Raw genomic sequence first — 27,352 nt, forward strand, 5'->3', positions numbered from 1 at the left:
TTATCCGAAGGAGATCTCAAGGTCCCAATAGAAACATTACATCAAAGATGTGTTTCTAATAGTGATCGTGTCTTATGTTTACAATGATTAAACAGGTACCATCTCCAAATGACTGACCTCCCGCCATCTCTCTCTCCACTTTCCTTAGATTTCTACACAGGGATGTACCCTAAATCCCCCCACCTTCCCCAGGGCAGGGGTGGAACTTGTCAAAAGGTTGCTTTAGAAAATTGTGTGTCTGACTGTGGGGGAGCGCGCGTGATTTGGAGAATTACCCCACAAAGGCAGCTGCAGTAGCAGTCTTGTTCAGGTCCAGTTCGACGGCCCCAGAGAGGGGGCAGGGTGGACGGGGTTGGGGGTTAGTGTTGGATAGGGCTGAGGGGCGGTCGGGAGCAGTGTTGGATGGTTTGGGGGCACGGGTGGGCGGAGATGGGGGCAAGGGGGCGGGGTTGTGCAGCACGGGAAGGTGTTGGTCGGGGTTGGGGGGGATGGTGTTGGTCAAGGTTGGGTGGGGGGTGTTGGATGGGGTGGGGTGTGTTGAACGGGGTGGGGGTGTGTGGTTGGGGGTGTGGGCGGGGTCTCACACACGGCATGCTGCTGTGAGTCTCCTGAACGGGGACCGGCTTTAAAAACTCCAAGCCCCAGTGGAAAGGCATTTAATCGATTAATCAAATAATCGATTATTTGAACAAAATATTGCCCGCCCATCTCGTTCAGATAAACGAGGTTCCCCATAGACAGGGTAGATAGAGATAAGCTTTTTCTCAGGGTGAGGGATTCAGTAACTAGAGGTCTTGCATTCAAGGTGAGAGGTGACAAGTTTAAGGGGGATATCCACAGCAAGTACTTTACACAGAGGGTGGTAGGTGCCTGGAATGCGTTGCCAGCAGAGGTGGTAGAGGCAGGCAGGGTAGATTCATTTAAGATGCCTCTGGACAGGTGCCTGAGTAGGTGGGGAGCAGAAGGATACAGATGCTTAGGAATTGGGCGACAGGTTTAGACAGTACATTTGGATTGGCTCAGGCTTGGAGGGCCAAAGGGCCTGTTCCTGGGCTGTAAATTTTCTTTGTTCTTTGTTCTTGGAGTAGGCCATGCAGCCCTTTGAGCTGGCTCTACCATTCACTACAATCATCTAAGTCAGGACCCTGTTCCCATACATTTTGATCCCTTCGGAAGAATTAAACCTATCTCCTTGTTGAAGACGTTCAATATTTTGGCCTCAACCACTTCCTGTGAGTGAGAATTCCGCAGGGTCACCGCTCTCTGGGTGAAGACATTTCTCCTCATCTCAGTCCTAAATGGCCCACCCAGTATCCTTAAACCGCTGGTCCTAAACTCTCTGGTCATCAGGAACATCCTTCTGCATTTGTCCTATCTAATCCTGTCAGAATTTTATATGTTTCTATGAGACCCCTCCCCCCCAACCTCCTCAACTGCATGCTGCTAAACTCCAGCAGTTCAGTCTCTCTTCATATATCAGTTCTGCCATCTCAGGAATCAGTCTGGTAAGCCTTTGTTGCACTCCGCTCATAGCCAAAACATCCTCACTCAGATAAGGAGACCAAAACCTCACATAATACTCTTCATGTGCTCTCACCAAGGCCCTGTATAATTGACATTCCTGCTTCTGCACTCCAATTCCCTCATTGTGAAGTCTAACATGTTATTTACCTTCTTCACCAGGTTAGCTGCCACACAAAAAAAATGACCTGTTTATTCCTAATCTTTGTTCCCTGTCTGCCAAAGTGTTCTTTATCCATGTCAGTACATGATTCCCAATCCCAAGCACTTCATTTTCACACACTCATCTCTTAGTTGAGACTTTATTGAAAGCCATCTAAGGATCAAGTGAACTACATCTACTGGGTCTTCCTTATCAACTCTACGATTACTAAGGTCATGTCCTCTGTCTTCATCACTTCAAATCCCCATTGTTTTCAGGTAAACTGTCTAAGTCCTGATCAGAGTTGTTCGGGTCAGGATTAGATGTCGGGGGACTCTGGAAAGGAATAAGTCTGATTTGTTAACATGATATCAAAATGCTTGCTTAATAAATACCTGGATCAGAACCACTTAAAGTTCCTGTCTCTTCAGTAAGCACTAGCCTATGACTTCATGTCTATCTCTGTCACTCAGTGAACTCATGTGAGGAGCCATCACCATTGTCCCTTCCTGCACCTACATCAGAATATTAAGGTTTCTCCTTTGGTGGCCGAAACACTAAGTTACAGCAACAATAGATGGAGTCACCAGGAGGAAACAAAATGCACAGCATGAAAATATAACTTTCTGCTTAATATGTAACATGTCAGGGAACTGAGATAAAGTAATTTAATAGTAAACCTATAAGCCTCACATTCACTGCTGAAGATCACTATTTTGGAACATAAATTTTAATAGTACTGTTAGATTGCTGTGTTCTGTTACATTACAAAGTGTATGCGTCAATATATTCCTTTGAAAATTTATGGTTAATATCAATAATCTACATTGTACATTTGGAAAATCATTTGATCCAAAATAAGCCACATGAAAGGGTGATTCGCAATAGAGAATAGCGCTATGTGGATCAACTGCTCTCAGAGTCTGTTTGATAACCATGGCACAATTTGACTTCAACTGCAACTCATACAAATTTAATATGAAACAATCATCATGCCAGATGGGAATAAAGAAAGGATGCAGAACAATGTGATGCACAGAAACATTTCATTCAATGTAACATGTTAAATAAGACCATAAGATGTAGGAACAGAATTAGGCCATTTGGCTCATTGAGTCTGCTCCGCCATTCGATCATGGTAATATGTTTCTTAACCCCATTTTCCTCCCTTCACGCCATAACCCTTGACCCTCTTATTAGTCAAGAACCTATCTATCTCTGTCTTAAATACATTTAATGACTTAGCCTCCGCAACATTCTGCAACAATTAGTTCCACAGCTTCACCACCCTTTCACTGAAGAAATTCCTCCTCATCTCAATTCTAAAGGGTTTTCCCTTCACTCTGAGGCTGCACCCGTGGATCTTAGTCTCTCCTGCAAGAGGAAACATTGTCTTCGTGCCCACACTATCCAGGCCTCTTGGTACTCTGTAAGTTTCAGTCAGATTCCCACATATCCTTCTAAATTCCATCAAGTACAGACCCAGCATTCTCACCACTCCTCATGAAACAAGTCCTTCATCCTTGGGATCATTGTTGTAAACCTCCTCTGGACCCTCTCCAACACCAGCACATCCTTCCTTAGATACAGGCACCAAAACTGCTCAGAGTATTCCAAATGTAGTCTGACCAGAGCCTTATACAGCCTCAGTGCATTTCGGTCCTTGTCTTCTAGTCCTTTTGAAATGAATGTGAACATTGCATTTGCCTTTTGAACTGCCAGTTGAGCCTGTATGTTAACCTGTTATCCTGAACTAAGATTCCCAAGTCCCTCTGTGCTTCAGATTTCCTAAGTCTTTCCCCATTTGGAAAATAGTCTATACCTCTATTCTTCCTACCAAAATGCATTACCTCACACCTTACCCCACAATACATTCCATCTGCCACTTCTTTGCCCACTCTCCTAGTCATTCAAAGTCCTTTTGCAGCATCCTGATTCTGCACCTGTTACCTACTTCTCCTACCTTTAAGCCACCTGCAAGCTGAGCAACAATGCCCTCAGTTCCTATGTCCAGATCATTAATGTATAATGTGAATAATTATGGTCCCAACACTCACCTGTCCCAATCCTCTGGCTTCCCATTAATCTTCACCATGTTGTATTCTTTTTCTTTGGTATTTATGCTGTCCCTGACTTCCTTTGTCAGCTATGGTTGCTTTGTCCTCCCTTAGTATGTTCCTTTGTCCTTGGAATTAATTCCTGCCCTGCCTCCAAAATTACTGCCAGAAATTCCTGCACCACCTTTGCCTGTAAGGTTCCCCCTCCAAATCATCTCTGGCCAGCTGCTCTTGCATGTTTTCGGAGTTACCTTTACTTAACAACCGTAATACCATTACATCTGATTCCAGCTTCTCCTTGACAAACTGCATGGTGAATTCTATCATATTATGGTCACTGTCTCCTTGGGGTTACTTCATCTTAAGCTCTGCCTGATTACACATCCCCAAATCCAGTATTGCCCGAATCATGCTGGGACCACAGTCCTGGTGAATCACATAACCAGGGCTGGGAATAGGGCATTAAAACAAATAATGAGGGGTAGTTTCGGGTGTATGGAAGATTTTGGAGACAGTTAATGCAGCGGGGCCCAGCAGAGGTTCTTAAAGTTTCCAGCATAACTAATAGGCCAGACAGTATGAAAAGTGTCAGGAATCTAGCTTCAGGCACAGCAGTCAGGGGCAGCACAGTGGCTCGCACTGATGCCTCACAGTGTCAGGCACCCAGGTTTGATTGTCCATCTCGTAGACATTCCATAAATTTCTTTTCTTGAGATTTGCTACCAACCTGATTTACCCAGTCCACCTGCATATTGAAGTCTCTAATTAATTATTATAATAGTGTCTTTTGTACATGCCTTTTCCATCTCCTGATTTATTTTCTTCTTCACATCTTCACTACTGCTAGGCTTGTACACAGTTCCCATCAAGGTCTCTTTTCATTTGTGGTTGCTCAACTCTACCCTGACAGATTCTATGTTTTCTGAATCTACATCACTTCTTTTACTTCTTAGTAACAAGGCATCCACACCACCTCTGCTCATTTTCCTGTCCTTTCGATAGGACGTGTATCCTTGAATAATTAGTTCCCAGCCCGAATCTTCTTGCAGCCATGTCTCTGTGATACCCGAAACATCATACCTGTGCTACAAGCTCATTTGCCTTGTTTCATGTACTGCATGCATATCTAGAGAAACTTCGATTATCTGATAACCAATTATCGCAAAATCGGATTATCTGAAGGAGATCTCGAGGACCTGATAGAAACATTACATCAAAGATGTGTTTCCAACGGTGATCGTGTCTTTTGTTTACAGTGATTAACCAGGTACTGTCTCCAAATGACCAACCTCCCGCCCTCTCTCTCCCCCACACTTTCCCTGGAGTTCTACACAGGGGTGTACCCTAAACCCCCCTTCCCCAGATAATCTGACCAACATTGTCCTGTACAGGGCAGAGGTGGAACCTGTCAAAACATTGCAATAAAAAGTTGTGTGTGTGTGTCTGTGCGCTATTTGGAGACTTACCCTACTCAGGCAGCAGCAACACGGTCTTGTTGGTGTCCAGTCCGCTGCCCCAGAGAGGGGGCGGGGACAGTGTTGGACGGGGTTTGGGCAGTGCTGCAGGATGTTGGGCGGGGGAAGGTATTGGACGGTTGGGAGGCAGTGGAAGGTATTGGACAGTTGGGGGGTGGGGGAAGGTGTTGGATGGTTGGGGGGGATGTTGGCCGGGGGGGAGGAGTTTGGGGGGCAGGGGAGGTTTTGGGGATTGGGGGAGGTTTTGGGGCAGGGGGAGGTGTTGGACGGTTCGGGGGGGCGCAGGAGGAGGTGTTGGGGCGGGGGAGGTGTTGGGGACTGGGGGAGGTGTTGGGGGTGGGATGAGGTGTTGGATGGTTGGGGTGGGGGGAGGTGTTGTGGGGTGGGGGGAGGTGTTGGATGGTTGGGGTGGGGGAAGATGTTGGATGGTTGGGGCGGGGGAGGTGTTGGGGGATGGGGAGGTGTTGGATGGTTGGGAAATGGAGGAGGTATTGGGGTGGGGAGGTGTTGGGGGTGGGGGGAGGGGGAGGTGTTGGGCGGTTGGGAGGCGGCGGAGGTGTTGGGGGGGCGTGGGAGGTGTTGGATGGTTGGGAGGCGGGGGGGAGGCATTGGATGGTTGGGGGGGTGGGGCAAGTGTTGGGGGCAGGGGGCGGTTTTGGATGGTTGGGGCTGTGGAGGGAGGTTTTGAGGAGCCAGGGCAGCTTTGGGGGGCAGAGGTGTTGGCCGGCGGCGGGTGGGCGATGGGGGGGAGTGGTGTTGACCGTGGGTGGGGTTGGGGTCGGGGGAACCGTGCGCTGTGTGCTGCTGCAGTCTCCTGAATGAGGAGCAGACTTTAAAAACTCCGAGCCACACAGGAAAGGCATTTAATCGATTACCCGAACGAAACAGTGCCTGCCCATCTTGTTCGGATAATTGAGGTACCCCTGTAACTACAACACCCTCAGTCCTGTGTTGGCTGCCCACCTTCTGTTCCCTTATAGACGTAGAACATATAGAATCCCTACAGTGTGGAAACAGGCCCTAAGGCCCCACAAGTTCACACCGACTCTCTGAAGAGTAACCCACCTAGGCCCATTCCCCTACATCTACCCCAGACTGATACACCTAACCAACATTTCCCTGTTCTTGAATGGCTCCCTGTGCCATGAACTGTGGTCAGTTTGCTCATCCTTCCTTTAGCCCCCACTCTCATCCACATGGAGCAAGAAGGTCAAAACTGTCAGACGAGCTCAAGAGCTGAGGATCTTTTAACACTACCCTCGGTTTCTTTTGCCTACTTTGCTCATAGTCACACCCACCTCTCCCTGACCGCCAGTCGAATCCGTGGTAGTTAATCAAAGAGATGCGACTGCCTGCTGAAGCACAGCATCTGGGTAACTCTTCCCCTCTCTGATGTATTGCAGTGTTTGAAATTCAGGCTCCATCTCAGCTCTGAGCTAGAGTTTATTGAGCAATCAATACTTGCTACAGCTGTAGTCACTATGAAACACACTGGGGTCCATAAGTTCCCACATCATGCAGGTACACCACAATATCTCTATTTTAAATTACCTAGTCCTTAACTTGATTTTTGAATTTTTTTTCTGGTCTTTTAGTTTTAGCTTGTAAATATTTCCCCTACTTACTTTCAATCTGAAAGTAAGCTATATAACAGCAAATTACTGCGAATGCTGGAATCTGAAACCAAAATAGAAAATGCTGGAAAATCTCAGCAGGTCTGGCAGCGTTTGTAAGGAGAGAAAAGAGCTGACGTTTCGAGTCCAACTGATCTTCTGTCAAAGCTTTGACAAAGGGTCAGTTAGACTCAAACGTCAGCTCTTTTCTCTTCTTACAGATGCTGCCAGACCTGCTGAGATTTTCCAGCATTTTCTCTTTTGGTGAAAGTAAGCTATAATAGATATTCAAATTAGTAGCCATCACCAACCAATCAGCATATGGTTTATTTGTGATGTTACACATTTGTGCTCAGTACCTGACCTTGGGGTTCAATTTATTTTGCTGAAAATGTGTTGCTGGAAAAGCACAGCAGGTCAGGCAGCATCGAAGGAACAGGAAATTCGACGTTTCGGGCCAGAGCCCTTCATCAGGAATGAGGAGAGGGTGACAGGCAGGCTAAGATAAAAGGTAGGGAGGAGGGACTTGGGGGAGGGGCGATGGAGATGTGATTGGTGGAAGGAGGTCAAGGTGAGGGTGATAGGCCGGAGTGGGGTGGGGGCGGAGAGGTCAGGAAGAAGATTGCAGGTTAGGGGGGCGGTGCTGAGATCGAGGGAATCGACTGAGACAAGGTGGGGGGAGGGGAAATGAGGAAACTGGAGAAATCTGAGTTCATCCCTTGTGGCTGGAAGATTCCCAGGCGGAAGATGAGGCGCTCTTGTTGTTATGTTCATTTTGCACCGTGTCCCACTGCAGATGTGATCTCTCCTTCCTGACCATGCAAAGCTTACTGGGCTTCAACTGGAAGCACTCAGCCCCATCCACTCTTGATCAGGTTGAAAATCACTTTTCTTCAGCCTTGAAGCAAGTTATTTAGGCTGCAGACCATTCCCTCCAGAAATAGTACCGTAGCCTAGTAAAGCTCGAGGTCTTTTACTAGATTTTTTTTCTCTGAACATTCTCCTAAATTTAAACAGTTGGAGAAAAAGTGATGAAATCCTTGTGAATCAATGTTGCATCCAAAATTCCCTGATCTCTTTCATGAACTTGGAACAGTAGACAGCGATCTAGAGCAGGAGTGCTCAGTCATGCTTTCCTTCTGTCACACTGAATGCTGAGGCCAGTTGTAACCTGGACCAATTAGCATAATAGCAGTCTGGGAATAAAACCCAGTACATTCAGCCACAACCTTCCTTCTTCTGAAATTAAAATGACGATCCCTTTGTGGCTGTGACAAGAGCTGATTAAATTGATCCATTTCTGTTGTATTAATGTGATGACAGGTTCAAACCCACTGAAGAAATGTTATCGAGCCATACAGCATGGAAACAGATCCCTTGGCCCAAATCATCCATGGCAAAGAGGCTTCCTATATTTCTATTCATGTAGCTGTCCAAATGTCTTTTAAATTTTGTAATTGTATTCACCTCTACCACTTGCTCCAGCAGTTCATTCCATATATCCACCACCCTCTGTGTAAAAATGTTGTCCCTCAGGTCCCTTTTAAGTCTTTTCCCACTCATCTGAAACCTATGTCCTCTAGTTTTGGACTCCCTCACCCTGGAGAAAAGATGGTTGCTATTTACCTTATCTATGCCCCTTATGATTTTATAAACCTCTGTAAAGTCACCCCTCAAACTCCTACGTTGCAGGGAAAAAAGTCCCAGCATATCCAACCTCTTTTTATAACTCAAACCCTCCAGTCTCAGTAGCATCGTTCTAAACATTTTTAACATCCTTTCCAGTTTAATAACATCCTTCTGTAGCAAGGTGACCAGAATTGTATGCACTACTCCAAACGTGACCTGACTAATATCTTGCACAGCCGTAACATGACATCCCAACTCCTGTACGCAGTGTTCTGACCAGTAAAGACAAGGGTACAAAATATCTTCTTTCTCACCCTATCAACCTGTGAAGACACTTTCAATGAAATATGCAGCTGCACCCCTAGGTTTCTCTGTTCGACAACACTCCCTGGGACCCTACCATTGGCTGTCTAAATCCTGTCTTGGTTTGTCTTACCAAAGTGCAACACCTTGTATTTATCTAAATTAAAATCGAACTGCCATTCCTCAGCCCACTGGCCCAGTTGATCAGGTTCCTGTTATACTCTTAGATATCATACAGATTCCCTACAGTTCTGGTCAGCAGATACCAGAAAGATGTAGATGGTTTGGAGAGGTTATAGAAAAGGTTTACCAGGATGTTGCCCACTGTGGGGAGTTTTTAACTATGAAGAAAGTTTGGATGGACTGGATTTGTTTTCATTGGAATGTAGGAGGTTGAGAGGCAACCTGATAGAGGTTTATAAGATTGTGAATGGCATGGATAGAATAGAAAGTATGAGGTTTCTCCCCAGGGTGGATGGGTCAATTTCTTCGGGACACAGGTTCAAGGTGCCAGGCATGAAGTTTAAAACAGATATGAAAGGCAGGTTTTTCACACAAAGGGTGGTGAGTGCCTGTAATGTGCTGCCAGAGGGGGTGGTGGAAGCAGACACAACAGCAGCATTCGAGAAGCACCTGGATGAATATATGAATAGGAGAGGAATAGAGGGATACGGATCCTTTAAGTGAAGGCAATTTTAGTATGGAAGGGCAAAATGTGTCAGCATAGGCTTGGAGGGCTGAAGGGTGTGTTCCTGTGCTGTATTGTTCTTTGTCTTTATATCCATCCTCGCAGTCCACTATTGCACCAATTTTGGTGTCGTTCACAAACTTACTAACCATGCCTCCTATATTGTTAATCAAATGATTTATATATCCTGAGGGACAGGATGTACATGTATTTCAAAAGGCAAGGATTGATTAGGGATAGTCAACATGGCTTTGGGTGTGGGAAATCATGTCTCACAAACTTGATTGAGTTTTTTGAAGAAGTAACAAAGAGGATTGATGAGGGCAGAGCAGTAGACGTAATCTGTATGGACTTCAGTAGGGCATTTGACCAGGTTCCCCATGGGAGATTGATTAGCAAGGTTAGATCTCATGGAATACAGGGAGAACTAGCTATTTCGATACACAACTGGCTCAAAGGTAGATGAGAGGGTGGTGGCGGAGGGTTGTTTTTCAGAATGGAGGCTTGTGACCAGTAGAGTGCCACAAGGATCAGTGCTGGGTCCGCTACTTTTCATCTTTTATGTAAATGATTTGGATGTGAGCATAAGAGGTACAGTTAGTAAGTTTGCAGATGACACTAAAATTGGAGGTGTGGTGGACAGCGAAGAAGGTTACCTCAGATTACAATGGGATCTTGACCAGATGGGCCAATGGGCTGAGAAGTGGCAGATGGAGTTTAATTTAGATAAATGCGAGTTGCTGCATTTTGGGAAAGCAAATCTTAGCAGGACTTATACACTTAATGGTAAGGTCCTAGGGAGTGTTGCTGAACAAAGAGATCTCGGAGTGCAGGTTCATAGCTCCCTGAAAGTAGAGTCACAGATGGATAGGATAGTGAAGTAGGCGTTTAGTATGCTTTCCTTTATTGGTCAGAGTATTGAATACTGGAGTTGGGAGGTCATGTAACACATTGGTTGGGCCATTGTTGGAATATTGTGTGCAGTTTTGGTCTCCTTCCTATCAGATTCAGGGGGTTGAAAGGGTTCAGAAAAGATTTACAAGGATGTTGGCAGGTTGGAGGATTTGCGCTATAGGGAGAGGTTGAATAGGCTAGGGCTGTTTTTCCTGGAGCGTTGGAGGCTGAGGGGTGACTTTATAGAGGTTTATAAAATCATGAGGGGAATGGATAGGACAGAAGTCTTTTCCCTGGGGTGGGGGAGTCCAGAACTAGAGGGCATAGGTTTAGTGTGAGAGGGGAAAGATATAAAAGGGACCTAAGGGCAACTTTTTCACTTAGTGGGTGGTACATGTATAGAATGAGCTGCCAGGAGAAGTGGTGGAGGCTAGTACAATTGCAACATTTAAAAGGCATCAAGATGGGTATATGTATAGGAAGGGTTTAGAGGGATATGAGCCGTATGCTGGCAGGTGGGACTAGATATGGTCGGGATATCTGGTCGGCATGGGCGAGTTGGAGCGAAGAATCTGTTTCAATGCTGTACATCTCTATGACTCTATAAACGATGAAGAGCAGTGGACCCAGCACCGATCCTCATGGCACAGCACTAGCCATGGACTTCCAATCTGAATAACAACCCTGTACCAGCACCCTCTGTCTCCTCTTGTCATGCGAGATTTTTTTATCCATTTGGCCAGCTCTTCCTTCATCCCACATGATCTAACTTTCCTAACCAGTTTACTGTGTGGAATCTTGTTGAAGGCCTTACTAAAGTCCATGCAGACAATGTCTGCAACTCTGCCTTCATCAATCTTCTTGATCACCTCTTCAAAATACTCAGTCAAATTTGTGAGACACAATTTCCCATGCACAAAGCCAGGCTGACTCATTGTGACCGTGCTAATCCAATGTTCTAGCTCTTAACCTGTAACCCTGGAGGTTGTGGCAACACAAATGAATGCCCAGATGTTGCTTAAATGTTATAACATGCAACTCTTCTTACAAGCAGTGGGGTCCGGACACCCACCAGCCTCTGAGTAAAAGAGAGTCTACTCACCTCTCATCTTAGCTTTCTACCTCTCAACTTAAATCAATTTCCTCTGGTTATTGACCCCAGGGTAGGAAAAAGGACCTTTATATCAATCCTATCTCTGCCCGTTATCATCTCATTCAGCTCTATCAGGTTGCTGTTCAAACTTCACTGCTCCACGAAAGGAAAACAGTCTATCCAATCTTTCCTCATCACTTAGACCCTCTAAACCATGCAGCATCCTGGGTCATCCCCTCTGCACCCTCTCCAGTGCAATTACGTCTTTCCTATAATGTAATCACCAGAACTGCATGCACTGCAGTGCCTAACCAGTGTTTTATGCAATTCCAACATAACCTCCTCACTGTTCTGTTCTATGCTTCAGCTAAAAAAGGCAAGTATCCCAGAAGCCTTCTTTACCAGTTATCTATCTGCTATGCTACCTTTTGGGATTTGTAAATATGCATTGTCCCTCTGATCTTTCCAGGAACCTACATATATAATGCAGTCCCTTGCTTTGTTAACCCTCCCCAAAAACGTACATTGCCTCATGCTTTTCGAGTTGAATTCCACTGGTTACTGTTTGTCCAACCTGGCCAGTTCATTGATATCCTCCTTAGCTATCCTTCTCACTCTACAAGTTTTCATATCATTTGCAAATTTCTTGATCATATACTCTAGATCTAAATCCGAATCATTAATTTAAAGCACAAACAGCAACAGAGCTCTGTGGAACCCCACCGTCAGCAGACTTCCAGTCACAGAAATATCCCTCCACCGTCAATGTCTGCTTCCTGCAGGTCAGCCAATTTAGGATCCAGTGTACCACTTGGATAACAAGGGTTCTTACTTTCTTGACCAGTCTTCCATAAGGGACCATATCAAAATTCTTGTTCAAGTCCATGCAAACCACTTCGAATGTACTAGTCTCATAAACACTCATGGTTCAATAAATATTCAAACAAATTTGACAAACATTGAAACATAGGAAATAGGAGCAAGGTTTGGCCATTGTCCTAACCTTCCTTATGCCCGAAACGTCGATGCTCCTGCTCCTCAGATGCTGCCTGATTGGCTGTGCTTTTCCTATACCACACTCTTCTGACATTGTCATTTCAAGCCTGCTCCACCATTCAGTCTTATCATCCTCCACCATTCAGTCTTATCATCCTCCACCATTCAGTACTATCATCCTGTTCCCACTTTTTCTCATACCTTTTGATAGACGTTGACGAGGAAACTTCAGGCCAATCAGTGCTGAGGAAGTTAGTAGAAAGAATTCTGAGTGGCTATATATATATATATATATATATATATATATATATATAAATATATATGTGCACTTGCAGAAATTCAGGTTTGGACGGGCATATTTAGACTTTTAAAAAGCACATGATATAGTACCACATGGCAGGTTAGTTAGCAAACTAGAAATGCTTGGGATTGATGGGTACTTGGCAGGAAGGATTAGACGTTAGCTAAAAGATAGGAAACAGAGGTAGGTTTGGATGGGCATTTCTCAGCTTGGAGATGTGTAAAAGTGATGTTCTTAGGGATTGGTATTAGGACCCTTGTTTTTCGTGATTTGTATTAATGATTTGGAGATGTGTGTTGAGGGAAAAATCTCTAAATTTGGAAATGATACTAAGCTAGGGAGAATAGTTAATTTTGAGGATAATGCTGAGTGAGTTCAGAGGGACATTGACAGTTGGCCAAATGGGCAGACACCAGGTAGATGAATTTCAATGCAGAGAAATGTGAGGTAATGCATTTTGGTAGAAGAAACAATATGGGCTCAATGGTTCACCTCTGAGGGGAGGAGAGGAACAGATGGCCCTCCAGGTGAAGGTAGCGAGGCAAATTGATACAGTTGCTCAGAAGGCTTATAGGATCCTCCGGTTTATTAAGATTATGAAAGCAAGAAAGTGATGCTACACTTTTGGAGTACTGTGTTGTGTTCAGTTCTGGGCCATATTGAAGGAAGATTGTTAAAGTCCTGGAGAGAGTTCAAAGGAGATTTACTAGAATGATACCAGGAATGAAGGATTTTAGATACAATTAAAGATTAGAGGAATTGGGCTTATTCTTGGAGCCGAGAATTTTAAGAGGTGGCCAGATTGAAGTGTTCAAAATTATGAACAAGTTTGAAGGATAAAGGAGAATATTCTGTTTCTGCTAGTTGGTATGCCAATAACTAAGCGTCATAGTTTCAAAATTGTCACCAAGCTGACAAGAAATGGAAAGCACTGTCTGGGGAGTGGTGAAGGCAGATTCCATAGGTTTGTTTCCAAAGAGAATGAGATATATATTTGAAAGTTATGAATTTAGACGGCTACAGAGAAGGGGATGGAGAATGGAATTAGCTGGGAGTTGGTACAGACATGATGGATCAAATAGCTTCCTTCTGTACTGTAAAATTCTATGATTCTAAGTTAATTAACAATGGATAGCATGGATATAAATAGCATGGATTTGTTAAGGGATGGTCATTTGGGTAGCACCTACAGAGGGGTGGTCACTTTGCAATTTAAGATCCCAAAGGCAGGAGGGAATAGGTAATGACCAGCCAGAGTAAGAAGACTAGGTCGGCAGTGCAGGGGTCCCCTGAGGCTAGTCACCTGCAAAACAGTTTTGGATAATGTTGGGTGGAAATGTCCTTTCTGAAAACCTTTGATGAGGTCCCACTTGAGAGATTAGCATGCAAAATTAGAGCACATGAGATTGGGTTTGGTGTACTGTCATGAACACAGAACTGGCTGGCAGATAGGAAACAAAAAGTAGGAATAAACGGATCAATTTCCAAGTGGCAGCTAGTGACTAGTAGGGTACAACAGGGATTAGTGCTTGGATTTCAGCTATTCACAATCTGTATTAATGTTGTAAATGAGGGAACTGAGTATAATATCTCCAAGTTTGCAGATGACTGACACTGGGTGGGATGACTGGGTGGGAGGGTGAGCTGTAAGGAAGATGCAAAGATAACTCAGTGTGAGTCGGACAAGTTGAGTGAGTGGGCATATCCATACAGATGCTGTATAATGTGAACAAATATGAATTTCTCCATTTTGATAGCAACAGCAGGAAGGCAGATTATTATCTGAATGGTGATAGATTGGAAAAGGGGAAGGTGGACCGAGACCTGGGTATCCTTGTACATCAGTCGCTGAAAGTAAACATGCAGATGCAGTAGATGGTGAAGAAGGCAAACAACGTGTTGGTTTTCAAAGTGAAAGGATTCAAGTACAGGAGCTGGGATGTTTGGTGCAACAATACAGGGTGTTGGTGAAACTGGAACACTGTGTGTAGTTTTGGTCTATTTATCTGATGAAGGATGTTCTGCCTATGGACAAATGCAACAAGTTTACCAAACAGATACCTCTGAAGAATGATTGGATCAGTTAGGACTATATTCACTGGAGTTTCAAAGAATGAGGGGAGATTTCGTAGCAATTTATAAAATTCTAATAGGACTAAACAGGGTTAAAGCAGGAAGGGCATTCCTGATGATACGGGAGTCTAAGCATTGGTTACATTCTAAGAATTCAGGGTAGGACTAAGATAAAGAGAATTTTCTTCACCAGTGGGTGCACCTGTGGAATTCTTTGCCACAGAAAGCAGTTCAAGCTAGAACACTGAATGTTTTCAAGAAGGAGTCAGATGTAGTTCTTAAGCTAAAGGGATCAAAAGGATCTGGGGAGGAAGCAGGAACAGAGTACTGATTTGGAAGAGTAGCCATGATCATATTGAGTTGTGGAGCAGGAGAGCAGGCTTAAAGAGGTGAATGGCCTAATCGTGCTCCTGTTTTCTATGTTTCTATGTAAGAAGGTATAGACACTGAAGCAGTGAAGGATGGTATTCTAATGTCCCAGTGTGTTATTGCTCCTCGACAATGATTGATCAGTGGAAGAAAATTCAATGGAGTCAGTGAAAATTAATTACTTGCAATCCCTTGAGAAACATTTGGAGGAATTTCTGGAAGACGAGGTGATCATAAATTTTGGAGTGGTGATGGCCCAGTGATATTATCACTGGGCTATTAATTGAGAATCCCAGGGAATGTTCTGAACATCCAGGTTCAAATCCTGTCATGGCAGCTAGTGGAATTTAAATTCAATAAAAATCTGGAATTAAGAGTCTAATGGTGATTGTGAATCTGTTGTCATCTGTAAGAAAAAAAACATCTGGTTCACTAATGTCCTTTAGGGAAGGAAGGTGCCATCTTTATCTGGTCTGGTTGTACATATGACTCCATACCCATAGCAATGTGGTTGACTCTTGCAGTAATTGCCAGCCTGGTCAGTTATGCCCACATACTGTAAATTGGCATAAAAAACCTCATTGCAAACCGGAAAGACTCAGTCCTTCTTAATGTAGAAGAAGATGAGATCTCTCATGTGCTGCCCAATTGTCTCTTAAACAATTCCAGATTTGTTTTGCCTCTCCTGTTCCATGCGGACCTACTGTTTTCATTGTTTATGTCAAGGAGAATTTTCTGGCACGAGTCCTAACTGTTTTATTAGCTTAAATCTGTGTCGTCTTGTTCTAATTCGACAATTGAATTCATGGGTGCAATAGTTCAATGTTTACATTATTTCACTGATAATCCAGGGAGTAAGAGTGAAAATCCTACTGTAACAGTTTGATGGTATGAATTTGACTTCTCTAGCTTTTCCATAATTTTTTTCTGCTCCCTTGCACACCCTCCCTTTTGTTTTTTTCACCATCCTTTCTTAATTACTTTTGTCCTGTGCACTGTTCAATAGGGTATGGGAATTAAAATAGTGCTTGAATCTGGCAACTGAGAGTAAGCCTGTAACTTGCCTTGTCACTGTACACTGACATCCAATCCTGAGGTAAAATCAGGGTTAGGTCACCCCTGCAATTCACAAATGCAGGAAATTAATACATTTAAATGATGCAAAGTAGATTTCCTGAGCTTTAATGGTGTCCACTGAAAATAAAAATGAGGAGAATTGCTGTTCAGGCTCCTGACTGACTTTCAGTATCCCACCATATTAAGATCTATCCTGGGATGGGTACTGGCTTATTGAAGTTTAAATTATGATTTGCTTCCACAGAACTGCAGCACTTGAGCAGTTTAAATCTTTGGGTGTGGAACCATTGGAAGTTAACATAAAAGAATCTGGAGAAGGTACAGGAGGTTATGCCAAAGTAATGTCGAAGGAGTTCATTGATGCAGAGATGAAGCTGTTTGCGAAACAGTGTCAAGAGGTAGATATAATCATCAGTGCAGCCCTCATTCCAGGTAGGATGTTTTACAGTTAAAATACTCAAGTTAAATTGGGCAGCTTGGAAGCTTATTGATCTTACAATTTCTTACCTTGTAACAAGTATATTAGCCTGCTAGTTCAATACAAAATTAGATTCATGTCAAAATCATACGAAATTTGTGCTTGGATCTGAGATGTTAAAGTAAGTGGAGTCTGCATGCGTGGAAAACAGTGACAGTCAGGAAAACATGGATGGTTCAATGCAAAAAATATAGAGGAGTTAACTTTTCTTTGAAGGAGTATCCTTATTTGGTGTCGAAAGTGTTTTAAAGTCTAAGAAAAATGGAAATAAATAATCAGAGTGTATTGATATTTCTGTTGGTATTTTAAAGTGATGAAAGCAATATAAATACTTCTCTAACCTTTATCGTTTTTGGAATATTGGCATTCCTCACAGAAGAAAACATTGACTAACCCTGGATGGTTCTTGTCTTTGCACTTGGCTTTGTAACATAATTATATTAGAATTGGCACAATCTGCTGTTATTAAAAACTCATGATCTTCTGGCTAGTGCCTTTTTGATGTACAAAAAGCTGAAACAATCTCCCAGAAACCTCCTTTATCATATAGAATTAGAATAAGACTTTATTGTCTCATGTACTCAAATATAGAAGACGCTGATAAGTTTATGATCGGCCATTTTCTGGTGCCGTCTTGGCTGCACATTTGATTACAAAAGTAAAAGTTTAAAAAAAGCAGAAGTGAAAGAAACAAAGCCAAAAATGGTCAGATGTTTCTTTTTTAAGACTTATCTCCATGTCGGAACCCAGGTCAAGGGAGAAGCTGAATGCTTGCTGCCACTGATGTTTATCACCTCTGATCTCCTCCTGCTGCCGTCTCCAATTCCGATATAGTTTCAGACCAGGCTTCACCTAAAGGCTCAAAGGCAGGAGAGGCACATGTAATATTTGAGAGGAGGAGGTGGTATCTGGACCAGTGGAATACAGGTAGGGACAGAACCCAAACCTGTACCACTGGGGCTTTTATGCAGCATTATTCTTCGGTGCATCATCTTTCACTATTTTCCCTCATTAACTCTTCCTTTATCCTCCTCCTCAAAGCAGCTGACTGAACTATCAACTCAGTAAGGATGCCATGAAAGCTCCCAGCATGCTCTAGCTGGTGTCTGCTGGAGGACTTGAATTTTTCTTAGGTCTTATAAACTTCTTCCGGACCATCTCTTCTATCCAAATTCCACCAGGATCCTAATGTTTTCAGCATGGATAAGCAGCCTAGATCTAGGACCTACTTTCTCTCCACTTCCACCAGATAATTTAAAGAACACTAAAAATCTGTGTGGAGTTGCACATTCTCCTTGTGTCTGCGTTGGTTTCCTCCAGGTGATCTGGTTTCTTCTCACAGTCCAAAGATTGCAGATCAGGTGAACTGGCCATGTTAAATTGCCCATAATGTAAGTGCATCAGTCAGTGGGAAATGGGTCTGGGTAGGTTACTTTTCGGAGGGTCGGTGTGGACTTGTTGGGCTGAAGGACCTGTTTCCACACTTTAGAGAATCTAATCCAATCTAATCTAACCCGAAAGTATTCTAGTCTTTTTGGTGTCAGCTTTAGACAGGCAGCCCAAGTTCACTATAAACTTGCCTTAAGTTTCAGGCAGAAATGGAAGACCATCTCAAATATGATGTTGGTAGTAATAATGGATGAGCTGTGTAACAACTCTAGGAGAAAATGAGGACTGCAGATACTGGAAATCAGTCGAAAAGTGTGACGCTGGGAAAGCACAGCAGGTCAGGCAGCATCCGAGGAGCAGGAGAGTCGACGTTTTGGGCATAAGCCACATTCCTGATGAAAGGCATATGGCGGAAATGTTGAACCTCCTGCTCCTTGGATGCTGCCTGACCTACGGTGCTTTTCCAATGCCACAACTTTTGGCTATATAGCAATTCTGTCTTAGCTACAATTGTAAACTAATGGGCATGTATAGAGAGCAATAACAATAAATAACATTTATGTAGCGCTCTTCACATAGTAAGGTATCCCAAGATCTTTGACAGGAGCATTATCAGACTGTGTTTGACACACAGAACCATGCAATGAGACTTTTGGACAGACAAAAATCTGATGAAGAGGAAAGAGAAAAGAGAGGTAAGGAAGTTTAGGATGGGAATTCCAGATCTTTAGTGCCTAAGGAGATGAGGGCACTTAGTAGTGGAGTAAATTAAACCAGGAATATTCCATAGATCATAATTGGAGAAACATGGAGACCTCGGAGGGCTGTACAGTAAGTTTACATCAATGGTACAGCCAGAAATTCCCCTGATTAGTTTGCCTGCAAGGCCCTTGTATTTACTGCAGCATTTCATTGCTGAATCTTGCTAAAGACAGGAAGAATTTAAACAACAGTAGATTCTGGGTCCAATATGATTAGCCAAAAGCACTAGTATCCTGGAGTTTTAGTGAGAGGAAGTTGCTCCCAGCTGAATCTGTGCATGAGGAATTAATTTGAAGAAAATCAGATAAGATCAGGAATGACTCAGCACTTAAAACATTTAAAGGTTATATATCATGTATCTCTTCTGAGACTTGCTTTGAAGCTGAGGAAGTCAAACAAAGACAGGTTTGACACACATTCTCACAACAATCATAATTTGGATACATTACCACGCTGCGTGAGGAAAGTTTAGAGAAAAATCCATACCATGCAGAAAGAGGCCATTCAGCCCATCGAGTCTGCACAGACCCTCCAAACAGATCACACCCAGACCCAGTCCTCCCAACCTATCTCAATAACACTACATTTCCCATGACCAATCCACTGAACCTGCACATCTTTGGACTTTGACTTGAATGACTTAATTTATGAACGTTCTAGTCAAGAATAAGAATGAATCATGTATTAGATGTAGACAACTGGAATCAAATGAATCTCTTGAAGTGTATAAAGAATGTAGGGGCATTCTCAATAGGGAAATCAGGAAGGCAAAGAGCTGATATGAGGTAGTCTCGGCAGATAAGGTTAAGGAAAGTCCAAAGAAATTTTACAAGTACATTAAGAGCAAAAGAGCAACTAAAGAGAAAATAGAGATCCTTAAATCTCTCAGGCTAAAGTAAGAGAGGGATTGTTCCCAATTTGTCAGCTGTTTCACAATAGTAATAACTTTATATTAGAAAGATCAACGATGTTGTTTTTCTACTGAACCGCAGGAGATGAGCGAGATACCAAATGAATATTTTACGTCAGTTATTACTGTGGAGAAAGAAATGGAGGCTAGACAATTCAGGGAAATGCATAGTGATGTTTTGAAAACAGTTCATATTACTGAAGAGGATAAATCTCTGGGACCTGGTTGAGTTTGTTCGAGAATGTTGTGGGAAGTTAGGGAAGACATTGTGGGACCCATAGCAGCAATATTTGTATCATCTATAACCACAGATGAGCTGCTGGAGAACTGGAACATGGCTAATGTTGTGCTTTTATTTAAGAAAGGCTGTAAGGAGAAGTTTGTGAACTGTAGACCTATGAGTCTGACATTGGCGGTGGGTAGATTGTTGGAGGTGATTCTGAAATATAGGATTTACATGCATTTGGAGAGGTAAGGAATGATTAGTGATAGTCAGCATGGTTTTGTGAGAGGAGATCATGTGTCACCAACTTGATTGAGTTTTTAGAGGAAGTAACAATGATGAGGGCAGAGTGGTAGATGTTGTTTACATGGACCTGATTAAAGTCTTTGATAATATTCAACATGGTGGATTCATTAGTAAAGTTAGATCACATGAGATTCAGGGTGAGCTTGCCAATCGAATACAAAATTGGCCTGATTGCAGGAGACAGGTGGTGGAGGATTGTTTGGTCGGATTGGAGGACTGTAACCAGCAGTGTTCCATAGGGATGGGTACTGGGTCCACTTTTGTTTGTCATTTATAGAAATGATTTGGATGAGAATATAGGATGTATGGTTAGTAAGTTTGAATGACACCAAAATGAGTGGTGCAGTGGGTAGTGAAGAAGATTATCTAAGATTACAAAAAAATCTTGATCAATTGGGTTGAGGCATGGCAGATGGAGTTTAATCTGGACAAATGCGAGGTTTGCATTTTAGTAAAATAACCTAAGAGACCTAGGAATTCCGTTATGTAATTATTTGAAACGTGCACCACAGGTAGATAGGATGTGTGACCTTGAAATGGTGTTTAGCACACCTGCTTTCATTGCTTAGATCTATGAGTATAGATAGGAGTTGAGATGTCATGTTGCCCTTGTACAGAACTTTGGGGAGGCCTCATCTGGAATACTGTGTGCAGTTCTGGTCGCCGTGTTATCAGAAATATGTTATTAAACTGGAGAGGCTTAAGAAAAGAATTACCATGATTTTGCCAGGAATGGAAGGTTTGAGTTATTAAAAAAGGCTGGGATTTTTTTTCACCGGAGTGTAAGGCATACATAAGGTGAATAGCAAGGGTTTTTTTCCCTTGGATTGGAAAGTTTAAAACTAGAGGTCATATTTTTAAGGTGAGAGAGAAAGATTTAAAAAGGACTTGAGGGTCAATTTATTTACATAGAGAATGATTTGTGTGTGGAATGAACTGCCAGAGCAAGTGGTGATGCAGGTGCAGTTCCAACATTTAAAAGAGATTTGGATAAATACATGAATAGGAAAGGTTCGGAGGGCTATCGGCCAAATGCAGGCAAGTGGGATGAGTTTAGTTTGTGTACATGTTTGGCGTGGACTAGTTGGAAGCAAAGTAGAAATTAATAAGTTCAGGAGAGAATTCAGCAGAAACTCTTTTCCTGAGTCAGGCTGGAATGTGGCACTTGCTGACACGAAGAATAGTTGAGGCCACTAGAATGGATGCATTTAAACAAACCTAGGCAAATACATGTGAGTAAATGGAAGAGGAGGGTATTTTGAAAGGAGACTTGTATGGTGCAAGTTGAGTTGCTAAGAGAAAAAGGAATGAGTCTGTGATCTTTTCAAATATCTACCTTTACTTCTTCTTATATCATGGAAGCATAGAACCCCTACAGTATGGAAACAGGCCATTTGGCCCAACAAATCCACACCGACCGTCCGAAGAGTATCCCAGCCAGACCCACTTCCCGACCCTATTATTCTACATTCCCCTGACTAATGCACCTAACCTACACATCTCTGAACACTATGGGCAATTTAGCATGGCCAATTCACCTAACCTATACATCTTTGGAATGTGGGAGAAAACCAGGCACCAATATGTTGATTGCAAGTTGAGACCTCTGCAAAAACAGCTTTAATTGTACTTTATATACACTTTTACTTGATCCTCCCATGACATACATGCAAGCTGTTCTCCATTCCCTAACTACAAGATCTAGGCAACAGTCTATTTGTCATGTACTCTCGTATCTGCTTTGGATCAATTTCCTTAGTTTTGATGAATCTGCAAGTCAGCTTTTTGCAATAGCATTTGTAAATTTAACCCTTGTTATTCTGTAGTTTAATCACACAATTTTCCATATACTCCACAGAACACAAACACTTACATTGATCCAAAGGGCTGAATGGGCCGTCACTATCGTGTAAATAAATTCTGTATTTTTGTATCAGCTGAGGAAAAGTTACAAATAAAACATTTGACAACAAATGCAATTGTCTGTTGGCAAATAACTTAGTCTACAATCTAGTGTTTCTGCTAAATAAATTTTAGAGAGAGAGAGAGAGAGAGATAGCTTTAGAAATTGACTTTTTCTTCTTAATGTTAACTCCAGGTCATTAGAAACATTGGCTATAAAATTAGGTTATTTGCTTGTTATTCTAAGTTAAACTAAAAAATAAAACACAAAAGCACTGAGATATGACTTGTTGAATAGAACTATTTAATTCTGCTTTAATAAAAATACTGTAGATGCCAGAAATTTGTATTAAAAAGAGTGCTAGAGAAACTCAATTCAGAAGAGTAATAGTGGACTTGAAACATAAACTCTGTTTCCCTCTCCACATATGCTGCCAGACCTGCTGAGTTTGTCCAGCACTTTGTATTTTACTCTCACTTGCTTGCTGAGTTGGTTATTAATATATATCTGTTGCAAGGGTCATGTTTTGGATAAGCTCAATATTTGTCGGCTCAAAGATAATGAAAAATACACTTCATCATTTAAGTTTGTTCTGACTTTCCTTTTTACTAATTGCTGTTTTTTTTTAATTTGTGTAATAAAGCAGAATTATTTATCTGGAAATTTACAGTTAAAAATTAGCTTCAAGACACTTGTTTCCCATTAATGAGCAGCAAAATCTATATTGCGACCAAAGCTCTGATCCGGTTTTAAAATTGAGTTTAATAATTTTACAGGCAAGGAAGCTCCTTTACTGATTACCAAGGCAATGAAGGTTTCTGAAACAGGGGGAAACATTGAAACCACTAAAATCTGGGGAGCTTTATATTCACAAGGTATGGAAGTCGAAATGAATATTCCTGGTGTGCACCTATTAACATGGAAGATTCAGTTTTGAGGAGTCATCATTTCCTATGATTGCAAAAATCATCTGGTCAACCTAACCACTGTCCTTTTGTTTTTTTTTGTTTTTAATTTTCTTCATATATTTTACAAAATGAAATTGTGTCTGTTAGAACATTGCAGCGTAAGAGCTTGGAGTAGGAGAAAGCAATTCAGACCCTCACGCCTGCCCTGGCATCTAATATGATCACGTCTGAACTCATCTCGGCCTCACTTCCATGCCACATCTCCTTAACCCTTCCATCCACTATTAATTAAAATCCTGTCTATCTCCTCTTTAAACTTACTCAATATATCAGCATTCACTGCACTCTGCAATAGTGAATTCAACAGATTCAGGACCTTTGAGAGACATAATTGTCTCATCTCTGCTCTGCATGGATTTAATGGCTGTAGTACTGCAGCATGTAATTTTGATTTATAATAATTTTTAAAAATGTTTTTACATAACCATTATGTAATGGTTATTCATAAGGCTGAATTTAACATTTAGGTTTGTAAACCTGCCTCTGATTGGAAAATGGGGATGGTTAGCCTAGCAAGGTACCACATAGTTTAAAAACATCATTCTGCCCCCTTGAGACAGTGTATCCCACCCACAAGATCTGCGAACCAAACAGAGGGCTGGCAGCTCTTAAGTCTCAGCAGTGCTACTGTTCATGGTGGACACATCTGGGACTACAGGCAGCACTTGAGCAGGACCTTTTTACAAGGCCGGAGTTTAAGGTAAGTTGGGTGGGCTCGCTGGGGCCAATCAGGCAGAATGGAGTTTCCCTTTCCGCTTGGGAAATGGCCTCTAAGGGACGGTGCTGATCGAATAAGAGGGATCTGTCCCTCCATAGCCAAGGTTATAGCAAACCTGTCAGGCAGCCTATAATGATGTGGCATGGGTAAACCACCCCCTCACCTTCAACAGTGGTAAAATGTCAGTGTGTTAGGGCTAGGGTGGAAGGAGGTGCTAACTATCCATTAATGGGCCACTCAAAGGTTGAAGGCAAGCTGGGGGAGGGTAGACAAGTTAACCTATGCGCTGGCATTGGTAAGATGCTAGTGAAGGTAGATAGAGAGTAGACACAGTGTTTTACGTTGCCACACTTTGCAGGGATATAACATTTTGGTCATAAGGTTGTTATAGCATGGAAAGTGTCCTTTTAGCTGATTATCTATTCCTCCTTCATTTCCCATAACATGGCAAGTTTATTTCCTTCAAGTGTCCGTCCAATTTCCTCTAGAAAGTTTTCTTTCATCCTGCTTCCTCAACCCTCATAGTCAGTTCCAGATCCCTACCTGCATTAAAAAAATCCACAAATTGTGCTGCCTTAATCATTAATTCTGTGTCTTCTTGTATTTATACCATCAACTGAATAGGGATGACTTCTCACTTCTGCTTTGGCTGAGCTTGCCACAATCTTGTCTTCTTTATCTCAGTAAGCCCTTCAGGATTGTGGATAACTGGCCATGTCCAGGTTAGGAGATGGCTGTTAAGTTCATTGTGTGATCTGCAGACTCTGCAGTGTGTGGGATAGAGGCTGGTTGATGGGTTGATAGACAGGCTGTTTCAAGGTTTCTGCAGCCCTCTGATGCCTCAGGCTCTTCCATTTGTGTTTCAACAAAGTCTCTGTGTTCAGCCCCTTCCTGAATGAGCCAGCTCCATTTGCCAAACCAAGGTCTCCCATGAGTTGTCATGTATCCCACAAGTCAGCGGGTATCCCACAAGTTAGCTGGTTTCCTATGAGTTAGAGAGTCTCCCATGAGTCGGCGAGGTGTTTGACCACTTTGGAGATGGTTTGAGGGCATTCAGGTCTCTGAAGCATGTCAGAACTCAGGGCCATTGTTGCTCACTAACCTATGACCTTCAACCAAGGTTTGAGGTCCTAGCCCTCTAATTGGAAGACTGAGCCAACACATTGTGAGGTGATGATGATTTTTCTCATCTACATCTATCTTTATTAAGAGGAGGCTCCCAAGAAGTTAAAATGGTTCACATTTTTCAGGACATCACTGTTGATCTTAATTGATGGATGGAGGTGTTGTTCTATGGAAGAAGTTAGTTGGAAGAAGACTTTATGCTTCCATGTGGTTAATGAAACACCTGTTTTCTCATGGGCTTTGTCAGAGAGTTGACAATGTCCTGGAGCTCAGTCTCTGATTCATATCAATTTCACTGTATACACGTACGTCATCCAAATATAGGAGCATAATAACTGAGATTGAACCTCTCAAATTTGGCTCCTCACAAAGAATTCTCAATATTCTTCACTAACTGCACTGTGACATATAAGCTGTGATCTTCACCAATGGAACTGTCATAGATCAGTGATATCTGTGGTCAGGAGAAAGTGAAGATTGCAGATGCTGGAGAGTCAGCTAAAACAAGCCTGTGTTATTTCACCAACTCATTTTTTTTCCATTTTCCTTGCTCCAGTACCACACCTCACCTCCAACAAGCAACTCAAAGGTATGGCGATTATTTACTGAACAGAATACTCACTGTTCAATAATTCGAAATTTCCTACAATTGAAAGCTTCTGCCAATTCTCCCCTCAATCTCATTTGTTGATAAGGAGAACAACCTTAGTTTCTCAAAACTAATCTTGTGGCTAAATACCATCATCCCTGCAACCACTCTGGTTCCTACATCTACACCGTTTCAAGGAGACTCCTTCCGAAGGTGTGGTGACCTCAGAGTCAATGCCATCTTCTGGTTGAGGCCCTCTCAGAGTTTTATGTAGGCTCAGCATAGTTTTCAGATTGTCCAGCTCAGTAATCTCTATTTATGAAGCCCATGATCTACTGCTGAACATTTTCTCAATATATTCTGCTGTCTTCAAGGATCTAAGCACACGAATCTCCAAAACCTTCTGTTGCTGTACACCTTTTTTAGAACAATACTATTTAATCTGAGGAGTGGTCACTTGACCTAAAACGTTAACTCTGATTTCTCTCCACAGAGTCTGTTAGATCTGTTGAGGTTATCCATCAATTTCTGTTTTTGTTTCTGATTTACAGTATCTGCAGTTCTTTTGGTTTTTACAATTTAATATATATATTATCTGACCCTAACATTTCTGTCAAATTGTATCACCTCACACTTCTCGGTATTAAATTCCATCTTCCAGTTGTCCGCCTGTTCTGTGAGGTCTCAGTGTACTGTTGCTGCTGATTCATTTCAATCTCACCGTCAACTGCACCTTCACAGCAATTTTGACATTTTAATTTATATTTCAATATCCAAGTAAAAAATCAGAAAAAAGCATTGGTCCGAGCATTAACCCTCAGGGAACATCACTTTCACCACCTTCCACTCTGAAAAACAACCAATTACTTTGGTTAAAATGAACATAAATAACTGCAGATGCTGGAAATCTGAAACTGAAACAGAATGCTGGAGAAACATGGTTAGCTTCGGCAGTACCTATAGAGAGAAAAACAGAGTACTGTAAACGTTTTGAGTCTTGTAACCCTTTGTCAGAACTGTAAATAGCTGAGAAAGGATGATATTTATCATGCAGTCACCATGATTTATTGTTTTTTTTTACCTAAGCCAATTTCCACCCAAGCTGATGCTGATCATCATATTCTCCATTTTGTTAGTCACCTTTTTGTATACTACTTTGTCAAAGCCCTTCTTAAAATCTTTATCAATCATCTGTTACCTTATCAAAAAAATTAAACCTGATTAGCCAAGCTTGATCTGCCTTTTACAAATCTGTTCTGATTCTCTAGTGACTGACTCAACACAGACATCTACTTCAAATGCACCGTCTCCCACAACTACCTGGACTACACCTCCCACCCCCCACCCCCTCACCTACCCTCCTCCTGTAAAAATGCTATCCCTTACTCCCAATTCCTCTGCCTCAGCTGCGACTGCTCCCAGGATGAGCGATTCCACTCCAGGACATCCCAGGTGGCCTCCTATTTCAAGGACCACAATTTACCCTCCCATGTAATTAACAATACTCTCTAATGTATCTCCTCCACTTCCTGCACCACTGCCCTTGAACGTCACCCTTCCAACCGCAACAAGGATAGAAAGCCCCTGGTCCTTACCTTCCACCCCACCAATCTCTGGATACTGCGCATTATCCTCTGCCATTTCTGCCACCTACAGTCAGACTCCGCCACTAGAGATTTATTTCCCTCCCTATCAGCATTCCATGGAGACCATTCCCTCCGTGACTCCCTCATTAGGTCCACACACCCCA

The 27,352-nt window shown here is 42.5% G+C and overlaps 1 pseudogene; it reads left to right on the top strand.

Moving 5' to 3' along the window:
- LOC132831632 (NAD(P) transhydrogenase, mitochondrial-like) overlaps window positions 1–27,352 on the top strand; it is a 178,568-nt pseudogene that overhangs the window by 34,847 nt on the left and 116,369 nt on the right.

Source organism: Hemiscyllium ocellatum, chromosome 1, assembly GCF_020745735.1.
Source record: "Hemiscyllium ocellatum isolate sHemOce1 chromosome 1, sHemOce1.pat.X.cur, whole genome shotgun sequence".
Lineage (NCBI taxonomy): Eukaryota > Metazoa > Chordata > Chondrichthyes > Orectolobiformes > Hemiscylliidae > Hemiscyllium > Hemiscyllium ocellatum.